A 17,162-nucleotide genomic window follows, 5' to 3' on the forward strand; every position below is an offset into this window, starting at 1 on the left:
GTGTAACAGACTCAGGTTTGGCTATTGTACTTACTCCATCAAATGCCAATTGCCTGAAAACTTCTGACAACAGGATGCCTCTCTAGAGAGGGCATCCATAAATGCATAGAATTAAGGCCTCTTGGGAGCAGCTCTCAACCAATGACTGACAGAACTGGTTTATAAATACCTCAGCTCCCTTCTCAGGTGGAATAATTCTGAGGCCTCTATTTCACTTTCCCACGTCCCTGCTGGTATTTCCTGGAATTACCTCCCAAATAAAATTATTTGCACAAAAATCTCATGGTTTCAGCTTCAGGCTGCTCCATGTGTGTCTTTTCTCTCTTTTGGGTTCATCAACCTCTGGAGGCTTCTCTCTGTCCCTGTAGCTTTTTTCTGCATCTGCAGCACAGTCCAAATGGTATAAATCCTAACAGGCCTTCCCCAAGATATATACTTATCCAATTATCCAAGGCTCAAGACAAAGAATACTGAAAGCAGCAAGAGAAGAGATTCATCACATACAAGAGAAGCTCATTAAGATTAAGTTCTGATTTCTCATCTGAAACCGTGGAGGCAAGAAGGCAGTGGTATGACGTAGTTAAGGTACCAAAAGAAAAAAAATTGTCAGTCAAGAATTCTCTTTCCAGCAAAACTGGCATTTAAAAATGAGGAAGAGTTTAAGATATTCACAGATAAACAGAAATTAAGAGTTTGTCAACAAGAAACCTGCCCTTTAAGGAATATTAAAGGGAGTTTTCCAGGTTGAAAGGAAAAAAACGGGAGAGAAGGTTGTAGGAGAGTGTAGGAAGGAAGATTATTGGTAAGAATAATTAAAAACTATTACAAGAAACAAAAAGATAAAAAGTAGAAATAAAAACAAAATATGACATATATAAACCTAAAAAATATATGGCTATTATAAATAATGCCTTGACAGTAATAACATTGAATGTTAGTGGATTAAATCATCCAATCAAGAGACACAGATTGGCAGAATGGATAAGGAAAAATGACCAATCTGTATGCTGTCTACAAGAGATTCACCTTAGACCCAAGGACACAAGGACATTACAAGTGAATGGTTGGGAAACAATTTCACATGCAAACAATAACCAAAAAAGGGTGGGAGTAACTATACTAATATTGGACAAAATAGACTTTAAATGCAAAAGTATTGTAAGAGACAAAAAAGGACACTATATATTAATAAAAGGGGTAATCAAGAAGAAAGAACAACCATAGACACGCACCTAACCACGAGCTCCAAAATACATGAGGCAAACATTGGAAAAACAAAGTGGTGAAATGGATGCCTCTCCAATTATAGTGGGGGTTTTTAATACACCATTATCACTGTTAGAACATCTTGACAGAGGGTCAATAAAGAAACAAAGAGGGAAGCGGATTTGGCCCAATGGATAGGGCGTCCGCCTACCACATAGGAGGTCCAAGGTTCAAACCCAGGGCCTCCTGACCCATGTGATGAGCTGACCCATGTGATGAGCAGTGCTGATGTGCACAAAGAGTGCCATGCCACTCGGGTGTCGCCTACGTAGGGGAGCCCAATGCGCAAGGAGTGTGCCCCGTAAGGAGAGCTGCCCAGCGCAAAAAAAGTGCAGCCTGCCTAGAAATGGCACTGCACACATGGAGAGCTAATGCAGCAAGATGACGCAACAAAATGAGACACAGATTCTGGGGGCCACTGACAAGAATAGAAGCAGACACAGAACACACAGTGAATGGACATAGAGAGCAGACAACTGGGGGGGCAGGGAAGGGGAGAGAAATAAATAATAAATCTTAAAAAAAGATAAATGTGAAAAGTTGATGAAATGTTTTAATAACAATTCTAGACCGCATACAAGATGTCATAAAAAAAAAAAAAAAGATCTTGAATAATATCTTAGAGGATTTAGACCTAATAGACATATACAGAACATTACACCCAAATACATTGGGATATACATTCTTCTCCAATACACAGGATAGACTACATGCTAAGTCACAGAAAAACTCTCAACAAATTTAGAAAGATTGAAATTATACAAAGTAATTTCTCTGACCACAATGGAATGAAACTGGAAATCAGTAAGGGACAGAGAACCAGAATAGGCACAAAGATATGGAAGTTAAACAGCATACTCTTAGGCAATCAGTAGGTCAAGGAGGAAATTACAAAAAATCAGTAACTACCTTGAAACAAATGAAAATGAGACCACACTGTATCAAAACCTATGGCATGCAGCAAAAGCAGTGCTGAGAGGGAAATTTATAACCATAAATACACACTAAAAAAGAAGAAAGAGTTAAAATCAAACACCTAACTGCTCATCTGGAGGAATTAGAAAAAGAAGAACAAATTAATCCCAAAGCAAGCAGAAAGAAGGAAATAACAAAGATTAGAGAAGAACTAAATGAAATTGAGAGCACTAGAAAATTTTAACAAAACCAAAAGCTGGTTCTTTGAGAAGATTAATAAAATTGATAAACAGCTATACTAAGAAAGAAAAAAGGAGAGAAAATATTAATACGAATACATAAAATTTAAAAATAAAGAAGTGGATATCACCAATGATCCCACAGAAATAAAGAATATTGTAAGAGGATACTTTTAAAAAGCTGTGTGCCAAAAAGATGGATAACTTAGATGAAATGGAAAAATTTCTAAAAATACACAAGCAGACTACATTGAGAAAGGAAGAAATCAGTAAAACTCAAGAGACCAATCACATGTGATGAGATTGAATTAGTCATTAAAAACCTCTCAACCAACAAGAGCCCAAAACTAGATGACTCACAGGTGAATTCTACCAATCATTTTGGAAAGAACTAATACCGATCCTACTTAAGCTCTTCCAAAAAATAAAGTGAAGGGAACATTGCCTAACTCATTCTGTGATGCCAACATCATCCTAATACCAAAGCCACATAAAGACCTCACAAGAAAGGAAAACTACAGACCAATCTCTAATGAACCTGGATGCTGAAATTCTCAATAAAATACTTGCTAATCATATGCAACACATCTAACAAATTACACACCATGATCAAGTGGGTTTTGTCCCTGGCATGCAAGGATGGTTTGACATAAAATCAATCAATGTAATACACCACATTAACAGACAGAAAGAAAAAAATCACATGATCATCTCTACTGATGTAGAAAAAGCATTTGACAAAATACAGCAACCTTTCTTGATAAAAACACTACAAAAGATAGCAATACAAGAAAACTTCCTCAACATGATAAAGGTTATATATGAAAAACCCATAACTAACACCATATTCATTGGAGAAATACTAAAGGCTTTTCCTCTTAGATCTGGAATAAGACAAGATAGTTCATCTACTGTCACTGTCTTAACAGTTTTATAAGTACTTTCTTGAGCACTTAGGCAAGAAAAAGATATAAAAGGCATCCAAATTGGAAAGGAAGAAGTAAAAAATTCACTATTTGCAGATGACACAATCCTATACATAGAAAGCCCTGAAAAATCTGCAACAGATCTTCTAGAGCAGATAAATTCAGTAAAGTGGCAGGATATACGACTAACACTCAAAAATCAGTAGCATTTCTGTACAAGAATAATGAGCAATCTGAGGAGGAAATCCAGAAAAAAATTCCATTTACAATGGGACTAAAAGAATCAAATACCTAGGAATAAACTTAACTAAAGATATAAAGGACATGTACACAGAAAACTATACAACGTTGTTAAAGGAAATCAAAGAAGACCTAAATAAATGGGAGAATATTCCATATTCATGAGTTGGAAGACTGAACATTATTAAGATGTCTGTCCTACCCAAATTGATTTACAGATTTAACACAATCCCAATAAAAATTTCAACAGCATTTTTTACTGAATTGGAAAAGCTAATTATGAAATTTATTTGGAAGGGCAAGTGGCCCTGAATAGCCAAAAACACATTTAAGAAGCAAAACAAAATGAGGGGATCACACTACCTGACTTTGAAGCATACTACAAAGTGACAGTGTGTGGTTTTGGCACAAGAATAGACATACTGATCAACGGAACAGAATGAGAGTTGTGATAAATACCTTTGCATATACAGTCAACTGATAAGTCAACAAGGCCACCAAGCCCACTCAGCTTGGACAGAATGGCCTCTTCACCAAATGGTGCTTGAAGAACTGGATATCCAAAAGAATGAGAGAGGATCACCACTTCAGGCCCTATACAAAAATTAACTCAAGATAGATCAAAGACCCAAATATAAGACCCAAGACCATAGAGCTTCTAGAAGATAATGTAGGGAGGAATCTATGAGATCTTGTAGTAGGAAATGGTTTCATAAACTTTATACTCAAAGCACAAACAATGGGAAAAAAACCCAGATAAATGGGATCTCCTCAAAATTAAAAATTCAAAGGAGTTTGTCAGGAAAGTGAAAAGGCAGCCTACTCAATGGAAGAAAATATTTGGTAACCATCTATCTGATAGGAACTTAATATCTAGCATATATAAAGAAATCCTATATCTGGAAGATAAAAAGACAACCCATTTTAAAAATGGGCAAGAGATTTGAATAGACACTTCTCCAAAGAAGAAATACAAATGGCTATAAAGCACAAGAGGGAAGCGGATTTGGTTCAATGGAATGGATGTGGTTCCACCACATGGAAGGTCCACAGTCAAACCCAGCACCTCCTTGACCCATGTGGAGCTGGACCACATGCAGTGCTGATGCATGCAAGGAGTACTGTGCCACACCCTGTGCCTGCATAGGGAAGCCCTATGCGCAAGGAGTGCACCCCATAAGGAGAGCCTCCCAGTGCAAAAGAAAGTGCAGCCTGCCCAGGAGTGGTGGCTGTACAGACCGAGATCTGATGCAGCAAGATGATGCAACAAAATGAGACACAAATTCCTGGTGCTGCTGACAAGACTAGAAGCAGACACAGAAGAACACACAGTGAATGGACACAGAGAACCGACAACTGGGGTGGGGGAAGGAGAGAGAAATAAATAAAAAATAAATAAAAGGCACAAGAAAAGATGCTCAACATAACTGGCTATTAAGGAAATGCAAATCAAAATGCAGTGAGATTATCATCTTATACCTATTTAGACTGGTGGCTATCAAAAAAGCAGAACTACAAGTGTTGGAAAGGATGTGGAGGAAAGGAAACACTTATCCACTGCTTATGGGAATGTAGAATGGTGCAGCCATTTTGGAGGACAATTTGGCAGTTCCTCAGAAGCTAACTATAGAATTGCCATATGATCCAGCAACCCCACTTGTGGATATATACCCAGAAGAATTGAAAGCAGGGACATGAACAGATATATGCATACCAATGTTCATAACGGCATTATTCACTATTGCCAAAAGTTGGAAGCAACCCAAGTGTCCACCAACACATGAAAGGATAAGCAAATTTTGGTATATACAAACATGGAATATTACTCAGCTGTAAGAAGAATGCAGTATTAACACATGGGCTAACATGGATGAATCTTTAACACCTTATGTTGAGTGAAGTAAGCCAGTCACTTGAAGGACAAATATTACATGACCTCACTCATATGACTTAAGCGAATTGAGCAGACTCACAGAGCTAGAATCTGGAAGATAGATTAACTGGAGACAGAAAGGGAGTAGAAGGTGGTGAGCCGATGCTTAATATGGGCAAAACCTATGATAACATGGAAGGGTGTGGTTGGGCATTGGATGGGTGGTGATTGTGGTGCAGTGATTTGTTTGGGTCCTATGGTGCAGGAATCTGAGGGGAAGTAGGGAATTGGATTGGACTATCTATAGAACTGGGAGGACAGTTGGAGTAAGGAACAGGTAAACTGGGGATTTGTAGGTCTGGTTAAAACTACAATGGTGGGAATGTTCTGGCAAATATGGCAGGGGAGGGTTACTGGTGTAGGGTGTCCCGGGTGGGGGGATATGCAGGATAGAGCACACCTGGGGCATGCCTCTATGAAATATAAAAGTGTTCATCTTGTCATAGTGTGTTATCTCAGTAGGTGGAGACCCACACAATAAAATATCAAACTTCCATCCTGGGGAATCCTGTTATGTTCTGAATTAGAGGGGCAAGAATCTCTAAAGAACATAGGCAGTGCCTAATAAATGAAGGCAGACCAATGTCAAGCCATCAATATTATTGCAAGTAACTATGAACCTTAGTTTTCAAAAACTGAATCTTAGTGGTTACCATAGGTTCCAAGTTCAGGAGGAAAATAGAATGGACAGAACATAGGGCATTTTTAGAGCATTGGAATTTTTCTGCATAATCTTGCAATAATGGATACTGGGCATTTTAAATTTTGTCAAAACCTATAAGTGTGTGATGCAAAATGTAAATCATAGACCATGGTTAGTAGCAGTACTTCAATATTTGTACATCAATTGTCACAAATGTATCACAATCATGTAAAATGCTATTAATAGGGGAGAATGAGAGAGGGGGAGAGTATTTGGTATATGGGTATCCACTATATTTTCTATGTAACTTTTCTGCAACCTAAATTTTCTTTGAAGATAAGGCAAAAAGCACAAGACACTGGGGGAACATACAGACGAAATTGTCACTGTACATAAAAGGCAACAGGTCTTACAGTGATGAAAGACACAATGAATAAAAGTTTTTCTTTTTTTCTTCTTGTATTTTGTTATTTTTATTATTTTCTTGCTAATTTTATTTGGTTATTTGGCTTTGGGAGAAGGTTTTGGATTTTAGAAAGGTCACAACTGTGGCAGGGGAGATCACTGGTGTAGGATGTCAGTGATGGGGGGATATGTGGGGAGGGGTGCACCTGGGGCATGCCTGTAAGGCAGATGAATATGTTCAGATGATCTTGGGGCATTGTCTCAGTGGGTAAAGACCCACACAATAACTGAAAGAATATTTCATTCCCATTCTGGGGAGTCCTGTTACATTCTCTAATGGAGCGGTAAGAATCCCCCAAGTACAAGGGCAGTACCTAGTGAAAGAAGACAGGCCATTACTCCAGACCCTTGATACTGATGATTATACTCATGAAACTTTTCTTGTGAAATTGAAACTTAGCCTAGTATTATATATTGCCTAAGAATTATCTCCTGAAAACTTTCTTGTTGCTTAAATGCGGCATCTCTCTAAGTCAAACTCAGCATATAGATGCACTACCCTCTCCCCAGTGTGTTATATGACTCCCAGGGATAGCCTCTCTGGCACCAAGGAATTATTACCAAGCACTGACTAGTGATGCATCTGGAGAAAGACCAAAAGGGATAAATACTAATACAAATGAGTTTTTATGACTAAGACATTCAAAGTGAGTTGGGAGGTCATTCCAGAAGTTACCCTTATGCACATCTCAGTAGGATCTCATTGACTGCCACAGTAAACAGTGCCTCAAACAGAGACATCTAGGTACTATAAGCAGGGCAGACAATCTCAGGAATTCAGCACCCTGCCAATGGGCCTTATTTGGGTATATATGTTTCTCAGTGCCTCAGAGTTAGATTCATTTGCAATTTCTCTATACATGGCTCTTCTACACTTCTATTTTAACCTAAAATTAGCACTCTATTTGTTAATTATATGTCCCAGAGACTTAAATCTTTGGTCTGTTCATATGCTGGTTGAGTTCTGAATCTAAGCAGAGTTGCAACACCACTTTCCAGTTCATTGGACTCGCCAAGACAACTAATAAAAGGATGATGATGGAAAATGCACATCCCAAAAATCAGAGAGTTTCTATAACTACAAGCAAGACAGTTCCATCTGTCTACCCCATGGTATTTAAGGCCCCTCTCAATTAGAAACAGAGTGGGCATCTCTATCCCAAAATCTTCAAGATTGAAGAATGAACAATGGACTAAAGTATACATTATTATTCTATTATACATTTATTTCTATTCTATAGTTCTTTTAGCTACAGAAGAACTGTGTATCATTGATATAAAGGCAGTGACCACCAGAGGTTCTGAGAGGAGGGGGAAGAATATTGTATTAGTCAACCAAAGGGGTGCTGATGCAAAATACCAGAAGTTGGTTAGTTTTTATAAAGGGTATTTATTTGGGGTAGGAGATTATGATACCAGACCATAAAGCATAAGTTACTTCCCTCACCAAAGTCTATTTGGAATAAGATGGCTGCTGATGGCTGCGAGGCTTCAGCCTTCCTGGATTCTTCCCTTCCAGGGTCCTGTTTCTCTCTGGGTTCAAGGTTCCTTTCTTCTCAGGGTTTGCTTCTTCCTGGACTCAGCGTTCCTCTCTTCCTTAGGCTGGCTTCTCCTTCCTCTCTGAGCTTACTTTCCGGGGCTCTAGCTTAAGGCTTCAGCATCAAACTCCAACATTAGAAACCATCGCATCAAAACTCCAACTCTGTCCTTTGCCATGCCTTTTATCTGTTAGTCCCCACCCACCAAAGGGTGGGGACTCAACACCCTAATGACAGGGCCCAATCAAAGCCCTAATCGTAACTCAATCATGCCCAGCTACAGATCAGATTACAAGCATAATCCAGTATTTCTTTTTGGAATTCATCAATTATATCAAACTGCTACAAATATGTATAACATGTGGGTATTTGGGGAACATTGTAATTGTCCTGCATGATATTGCAATGATGGATACAGGCCATTATACATTTTGTCAAACCTATAAATTTCTGTGGGGCAAAGTGTAAACTATAATGTAAACTATAGTCCATAGTTAGTAGCAATGCTTTAATATATGTTGATCAATTATAAGAAATGTACCACTCTAATGGAAGATGTTAGCATGGGAAAGTGGGAGGAAAGGGCTAATGGGAATCCTCTATATTTTTGATGTAACATTTACATAATCTAAAGCTTCTTTTAAAATATAAATTAAAAATAAAAGACTCTGGTAAGAGGAAGAAGATTAAAACCCACCCTGGGCTATGCCCTATCAATGAAAGACCCTTAACTGATACACTCTAATCAAAAGTTCACAATAGATTCAATTTAAGAACATAATTTTCTGGGATATAAAAGATGCAAACTGACACAGGGCCCTTTGCAATACCTTATTTATTTGAGAATTGAATTTTCCTTTTCGGTAAAAAATGGCTGCTAGAATTTTCATAGGCATCATATTGAATCTGTATATTACTTGGGGTAGTACATTTAACAATATTAGGTCTTCCAATCCATGAACATGGGATGTCCTGTCATTTATTGATGTCTTTAATGTCTTTTAGGAGTATTTTATAATTTTCAGTGTACACATCTTTCAACTCCCTGGTTAAATTTATTTCTAGGTATTTTGCTCTTTTAAGTGCTATTATAAATGAATTGTTTTCTTAAATTCCATTTCCAGATTTGTGAGCATACAACCTTCAGGGAGAGAGCTTCATCTGATACCTTGATTTGGACAGACTCAGAACTGTAAGTTTTGACCTAATAAATCCAATGTAGAAGCCAATTCATTTCTGGTATATTGCATTGGCAGCCTTTAGCAAACACAAAGAGACCCAGATATCCAAATCAGTCAATCTTGAAAAAGAACAAGGTTGGAGGACTCACTTTCTGATTTCAAAGCTTATTACAAAGCCACAGTAATCAAAACAGGATGGAATTGGCATAAAGAAAGTCATATATGACCAATGAAATAGAACTGAGTCCATAAATGAACCCATACATCTACAGCCAATTGAATTTTGACAAATTGCCAATTACAGTAAGTGGGAGAGACTAGACTCTTCAACAAACAGTAGTGGAAAAACTGGGTATCCATGTGGAAAAGAATGAAGCTGGGCTCCTACCTTACACCATTTACAAAAATTAATTCAAGATGGATCAAGTACCTACATATAAGAGCTAAAACCACAAAACTCTTAGAGAGTGTAGCAGTTTGATATAATTAATGAATTCCAAAGAGAAATATTGGATTATGCTTGTAATCTGATCTGTATCTGGGCATGATGGAGTTATGATTAGGGCATTGCATCCCTACTCCTTGGTGGGTGGGGACTCACAGATAAAGGGCATGGTGAAGTACAGAGTTGAGGATTTCTGATGTTAGAGTTTGATACTGAAGACCCAGGAAGTCAGCACTCAGAGGAAAGAGAAACCAGCACCAGGAAGGAAGGAACCTTGAACCCAAAGAAAAGCAAGCCCCAGGAATGTAGGAACCCAGGAAGCCTGAACCCTCACAGACATCGCCTGCCATCTTGCTCCAAATAGACTTTGGTGAAGGAAGTAACTTAGCCTTTTGACCTGGTCTCTGTAGCTCCTACACCAAATAAATACCAACCAATTTCTGGTATTTTGCATCATCACCCCTTTGGCTGACTAATACAGAAGATAACAGAGGGGGAAACCTTCATAGCCTTGATTTTGGCAATGGTTTCTTAAAAGTACACTAAAAAGTATAAGCATCAAAGAAAAAAGAAAAAAAGATTAAATGGACATCATCAAAATTAAAAACATTTTACATTCCAAGACATTATCAAGAAAGTAAAAATACTTTACCGTGTGGGAGAAAATATTTGCAATTCATATGAGTTTAATATCCAGAATATATAAAGATCTGCTCCAACTAAACAACCAAAAAACAAATAACATAGAAAAAGACATACACATACATTGGGATATTATTCAGCCATAAGAAGAATGAAGTTCACAGGTGATTGCTAAATGATATGAGGTTTTTCTTTTTGGAGTAATGAAAATGTCCTGAAATCTATCATGTTAACGAATACACAGCATTGTGATTATACTAAAAGCCATTGATTATACACTTTGTATAGATTGTATGGTATATAAATATATCTCAATAAAACTGCTTAAAAACAATTGTGGTAATGAGTACACACCCTGTGATTATACTGAAAACCACTGATTATGTATTTTATTGGTTTTTTTTTTAAATGGGAGACATCCCTATATAAACTTTTTTTTAAAGATTTATTTTTTATTGACTTCTCTCCCCTTCCCCCCAACCCCTAATGTTTGCTCTGTGTCTATTCTCTGTGTGTACTTCTGTGCCCACTTACATTCTTATCAGCAGCACCAGGAATCTGTCTCTTTTTTTTTTTTTTTTTGGTATTTTAATTTATTTTTATTAAAGTTAATAGATCACAAGGAATGTACATTAAAAAACAAGAGGTTCCCATATAACCCACTCCTCACCTCCCCACCCCCATCATTTTTGTAAATTGTATTTTTTTGGAGATATACACATCTCAAAAAATGTTACATTAAAAAACATAAGAAGTTCGTATACCCCCACCTCCCCACACCAACAACCTCCCCCAGTATCTTTTTGTTGCGTCATGTTGCTGCCTCAGTTCTCTGTGTGTGCAGCACCACTACTGTGCAGGCTGCACTTTTTTCATGCGAGGTGGCTCTCCTTACAGGGCACACTCCTTGTGCGTGGGGCGCCCCTATGTGGGGGCACCCCTGCGTGGCATGGCACTCCTTATGTGCATCAGCACTGTGCATGGGCCAGCTTACCACATGGGTTAGAAGGCCCTGGGTTTGGGCCCTGGACCTCCCATGTGGTAGGCAGATGCTCTATCAGTTGAGCCAAATCTGCTTCCCTGATTATGTATTTTGGATTGTATGATATGTGAATATATCTCAATAAAATTGCTTTAAAAAAAGAATGAAGTTCCAGTACATGATGTAGCATGGACCTTACCTGAATGCATCATGTTGAATGAAATATGTCAGACACAAAAGGACAAGTATTGTATGATTTCACTTATTTGAAAAACCAGGAAGAAGCAAATTCATAAAGACAGAAAGTAGAATATAGGGTACCAGAGGTGTCGGTGGGTGGGATGAGGAGTTACTGCTTAATAGGTATAGAGTTTCTCTGTAGCATGATGAAAAGTTTTGGTTATGGATTGTGCAAACAGTATCACAACATTGTGAATATAATATTACTAAATGTGGTTTAAATGGTAAATTTTGTATTGTATATATATTACAGCACTAAATTTTTTAAAATGACAACGTCCAGGAAGATGCAGACTAGAAAGACATGGTCCTCCCATCTTTCCCCCCACCAAAATAGCTAGGGGATTGGATGTCGCTCAAGTGATAGAGTTTCTGTCTACCATATGGGGGGACCTGGGTTCAATCCCTGGGGCCTCCTAGTGATGAAGAAGAAGAGAAAGCATGCCCACAAAGTGAGCCAGTGCCCACAAGAGTGCCCATTGTGGTGAGCCAGCACCCGTGTGAGTGCCCACATGGTAAGCATAAGTTCTCACGTGGTAGTCCAGTGCCCACATGAGTGCCTGCACAAGTGCCCATGTGGTGAGCCAGTGCCTGCATAAGTGAGTCATGAAGCAAGATGATGATGCAACAAAAGAGAGACAAGTGAAATGCAGCAGAAACCAGGAACTGAGGTGGCACAATTGACAGGGAATCTCTGTTCACATCAGGAGTCTCCAGGATTGAGTCCTGGTGAATCCTAGAGGAGAGAAAGTGAGAAAAGAAGGCAACACAGATAGCAAACAAAACAAAACAAAACAAGCAGTAGGTGGGGAGGAGGGTAAGGGGGGAAAAAATAGCTAGAGGAGAGGCAGAGATGGCCTGGAAAAAATGTTGTAGGGTTTAGGACACCAGGGGAAGACTGGGCATCTGCTCAGAAGAGAAAGGGGCAAAGGAAAAGAACTGCAACCTCAAAACTGAGTTAAGGGAAGCAGATTTGGTCCAATGGATTCAGTGTCCACCTACCACATGGCAGGTCCAAACCCAGGACCTCCTGACGGTGTAATGATCTGGCCCACGTGCAGTGCTGATGCACATAAGGAGTGCCATGCCACGCAGGGGTATCCCCCACATAGGGGAGCCCCATGCACAAGGAGTGCGCCCTGTAAGGAGAGCTGTCTAGCGCGAAAAAAAGTGCAGCATGCCCAGGAATGGCGCCACACACACAGAGAGCTGACACAGCAAGATGATGCAACAAAAAGAGACACAGATTCTGGGTGCTGCTGACAAGAATACAAGTGGACATAGAAGAACACACAGCAAATGGACACAGAGAGCAGATAACTGGGTGGGGGGGCAGGGAAGGGGAGAAAAATAAATGAAAAAAAAAAACTGAGTTAAAAGCTACAGCTGCAACTACTGGCATCCTTCCCCACCCTATAGACACTTTTAAATTCTCACGCCTTGGGGCCAAGTGCCTGCATGGCAAACCAAGTGCCCATGTGGGTGCCCGTGTGGTGAGCCAAGTGCCTGCATGGTGAGACAGTGCTTGTGTGCTGAGCCAGTGCCTGTGTGCTGAGACAGGATCTGCATGGTGAGCTGAGTGCCCACACAGCAAACCAAGTACCCATGTGGTGAGCCAGTGCCTGCACAAGTGAGTCACTCTGCAAGATGATGATGCAACAAAAGAGATACAAAGGGGAGAGTCAAGGTGAAGCACAGCAGAGACCAGGAACTGAGGTGGCACAGCTAACAAGGAACGTCTCTCCACATCAGAGGCCCCAGGATCGAATCCTGATGAATCCTGGTGAAGAAAAATGAGAAGAGAAGACAAAAAGAGAAATAGATACAGATGATCACACAAAGGAAATGGACACAGACAGCAAAAACAGCAGGGTGGAGGCAGGGCGGGTGAGGGGAAGAAAACAAACAAATAAATGTTTAAAAAAACACATTTGAGGCATACAGCAGTAGACTTGAAATGATAGAAGAAAGAATGAGTAATACAGAAGACAGAACAGTTGCAATTGAAGAAAGAACAGAGAAAAGAATGGGAAAAATTGAGCAGGAACTCAGGGAGTTGAATGACAAAGAAAATGCAACAACATACCTGTCATGGGAGTTCAGAAGGAGAATAGATGGGAAAAGGGGCAGAAAGAGTATTTGAGGAAATAATCACTAAGAATTTCCCAAATCTCACAAAAGAAATGAACTTACATGTCCAAAAAGCACAGCATGCCCCATTCAGAATAAATGCAAATAGACTGACTCCCAGACACATACTACTCAGAATATCAAATGCCAAAGAGAAAGAGAAAATTCTGAGAGCTTGTAGAAGTAAACCATCATATACAAGGAACTCCCAGTAAGACCTAGTGCATGTTTCTCAACAGAAACCATGGAGGTGAGAAGACAGTGGTATGATACAATTAGGATACTGAAAGACAAAAACTGCCAGCTGAGAATTCTTTATCCAGTAAAATTGTCCTTTAAATATTAAGGTGAGCTTAAAATATTCACAAGTAAAGACAAAGAGAGTGGGTAAAAAAGAATCTACCTTTGTGGAAAATATTAAAGGCAGGCTTGCAACCTGAAAGAAAAAGAAGAGAGGCTTGGAGAAGAGTACAGAAGAAAGAATAGCAGAAAGGATAACCAAAAGAGTAAAAAAAAAAAAACAGGAAAAAAATTAAGATATGACATGAAACCAAAGAACAAAATGGTGGAAGTAAAAATGCACTCACATTAATATCACTAAATATGAATGGATTAAATTCTCCAATCAAGAGATAATAGGGGAAAAAAAAACATGAGGCATCCATATGCTGCTGTAGCAGTTTGGCATTGTTTATGGATTCCAAAAATAGATATTGGATTATATTTGTAAACTGGTCTGTTCCTCTGGGTGTGATTAAATTATGATTAGGGCTTTGATTGGGTAGGACATTAGTGAGCAGGGACTCACAGAGAAAAATGACATGGCAGAAGAGTTAGTGGGAGTTTGTATGCTGGAGCCCCAGGAAGTAAATACACAGAGAAGCAGATATGTGAGGAAAGAGAGATGGCTCCATTAGACACCATAGAGGCCCTGGGAAGAGACATGAGCCATTTTCCTGATAGTTTACTGTTGGAGATTTGACCTGAAGGGTATCAGGAATGAAAGAAAGAGAAAAAGGGAGAAGGAAACAAAGAGAAAGAATGAGCGAGAGAAAAAGAACAAGAGAGCTGGGATCAGGGGGTCTGCGAGTAGAGACTCCTCAGACAACTTTATTGTTCACAAGGGGCTCTCTATATACCCCAGTCCACATGAGTAAAACCATCAACATTACTCCTAGTTTAAGGGATTAAGAAAATCTTATCTCAAGGTTTAAGTGTTCTATTTACTGCACAAATGTTATCTGCTCATCTTTTCTTTCAGCCTTTCACAGCTTCATCTTGTTTGCTGGGAACTCTTAATTACCACATTCCTTAGATTGCAAGCATAGCCATGGAGACAACATGTCTCCCTGAGAGGCCACTGTGCCTCAGTTTCCAACATCTCCCCCTTTTTGTTTTAGTCGAGGTGACTGTACCTATCTTAGGTTGCCCTCCTCTGAGAGTCTTACCCGTCATTGACTACTGACCAAGCTCTTCGACTTGGGGAAATTATTGAAGTGCTTTTGCTAGCATCAGATTATTTGCATGTCCCATGGTTATTACACTTTGCAATTTTCTTCGAAAGCACTGTCCGGCACAGGCAAGAATCATGAGCAGCAGAACAAATATGATTAACCCTATTCCTAAAGCTGACAGGAAATGCTGCGATTTCCACCAATTAACTGGGAGTAACACAATAGTTGCTTTCATTCCAATCACATTTCAACCCCCTTAACAAATTTAAATTATACAATTGATCTCCAATATTTGAAAGAGCAAATCCTAAATCATTAACCCAATTATTTAACTGTTCACCAATGTCCTCTTGGCTATGCCATAAATCACTAGCATTTTTATGCCAATTATGCACGTATTGTTGAGTCTGTATTTTCAAGTAAATCTACCATAGCAGCAGCTGTAATGATTCCAGTTAGTCCCAAAATGCTTATAATAAGCAGTCCAATAAAGCATTTAGTCCATTTCAAGAATTCTCATGTAGCAATAATTGACTTTTAGAAGACGACTGCCAAATCTGCATCATTCTCACCGGTATCCAGATGCATTTTCTTCTTCTGGCTGTTGCTATTGTTTCTCCATTTGGGGATGTCTGTGAGCTGTTGGCGAGTAACAGGCAGCTGGAACTGCTGGGCTAGGCACCACAAGGTTTGGTCACCTTTTTGATGGAGTCACACTGCCTTTTCTCAGGTTTCAGTGGTAGGGCCTGGATCTTTATAAAGGCATTTGCGTTAACAGTCCTAAAAGGGATGTTAGAGGAGTGGCAGGGACATAACAGTCACCTGGAGGTTTTTTCATAATCTGAGGGTGATTTACAACAGTCCATCATTTCTGTCTTGTTTTTATATTTGCAATCTACCCCTGGATAGGGATGGCAGTCTTTAGAATGACCAAACATTATTGGGTTAAGTCTTTCACTTTTAGCAGGACCTCCTATGCTGCACACAATTGCTTTTTTATGTTTTGCTTTTGGCCTCTTTTTCAGAATTGTGATTAAAACCCAAGGGTTACTTGTTTAGAATTTTGCTTTTGCCACAAACTCCACCCAAAGCTGATATGGGTGCTTGCTACATTCAATTAATAGGCTAAGTTAATGTCCGCAATTTACCTTCCTTTTATTATTATAAAAAGCAGCTTGCCTGGAGGCTTTCCTACTTCCATGAAGGACTTTTCCCAATTAATACATACAATGGGTTTTAACATTTGAGCTAAATGAGGGATGAAAGATTTTTAGCACTTCAACATTATTACAAATGCTATTAACATGAGAAAACATTGCATTCCATCAGTTATAACAAGAGGGCATAGTTTTATCCCACCCAACCAAACCACATTTAGGACTTTGATAGAGCAGCAGGGACTTTGCAATCTGTCCCAATTGTTTGCTTAGTTCAGGCTCTTAAGATAAGATAGTGTCTCTGATGTTTCTTTTTATTCTGAAAAAAGGATTACTGGTTAACATAATGTCATCAGTAGAGTTTCAGCCACCAATTTTTTCTATGCAGGTAGATTATTATCACCATGCCAGGACAGATGGTTGGGCTATGCACACAGCCTTGAGGAGGCACTGCAAAAGTCCATTGTTGACTTTTCTAGGAGAATGCAGGCTGGCTTGACTTGCCTAAGGAAATACTAAAGAAAGTCTTACCACATTTTAAAACAAAGTGATAGCAACACAGCTGGACATAACTTTTTGCAACAAACTAGCAATATTTGTGACTGCTGCATGCTACAATGTTGTTACTTTAATTTATGATAAGAGGTTGTTTCTGTGGCACACACCTTTTTATAATAATTAAGACCATAATTAACCACATTATTCTGTTTAATATTATGCTGAAATATTGGTACATTTATACACTCTTAAGTACTCATTTGAACCT

General features: G+C 39.0%; 1 long non-coding RNA gene across 1 annotated transcript in view; it reads left to right on the forward strand.

Moving 5' to 3' along the window:
* LOC131280917 (uncharacterized) overlaps nucleotides 1–17,162 on the forward strand; it is a 94,030-nt gene that overhangs the window by 37,013 nt on the left and 39,855 nt on the right. Inside the window, exon 2 of the long non-coding RNA XR_011645476.1 lies at nucleotides 9,290–9,357. This is a non-coding gene — a long non-coding RNA (uncharacterized lncRNA). The remainder of the gene's footprint in view (nucleotides 1–9,289; nucleotides 9,358–17,162) is intronic.

The sequence above is a fragment of the Dasypus novemcinctus genome, chromosome 13 (genome assembly GCF_030445035.2).
Source record: "Dasypus novemcinctus isolate mDasNov1 chromosome 13, mDasNov1.1.hap2, whole genome shotgun sequence".
Classification (NCBI taxonomy): domain Eukaryota; kingdom Metazoa; phylum Chordata; class Mammalia; order Cingulata; family Dasypodidae; genus Dasypus; species Dasypus novemcinctus.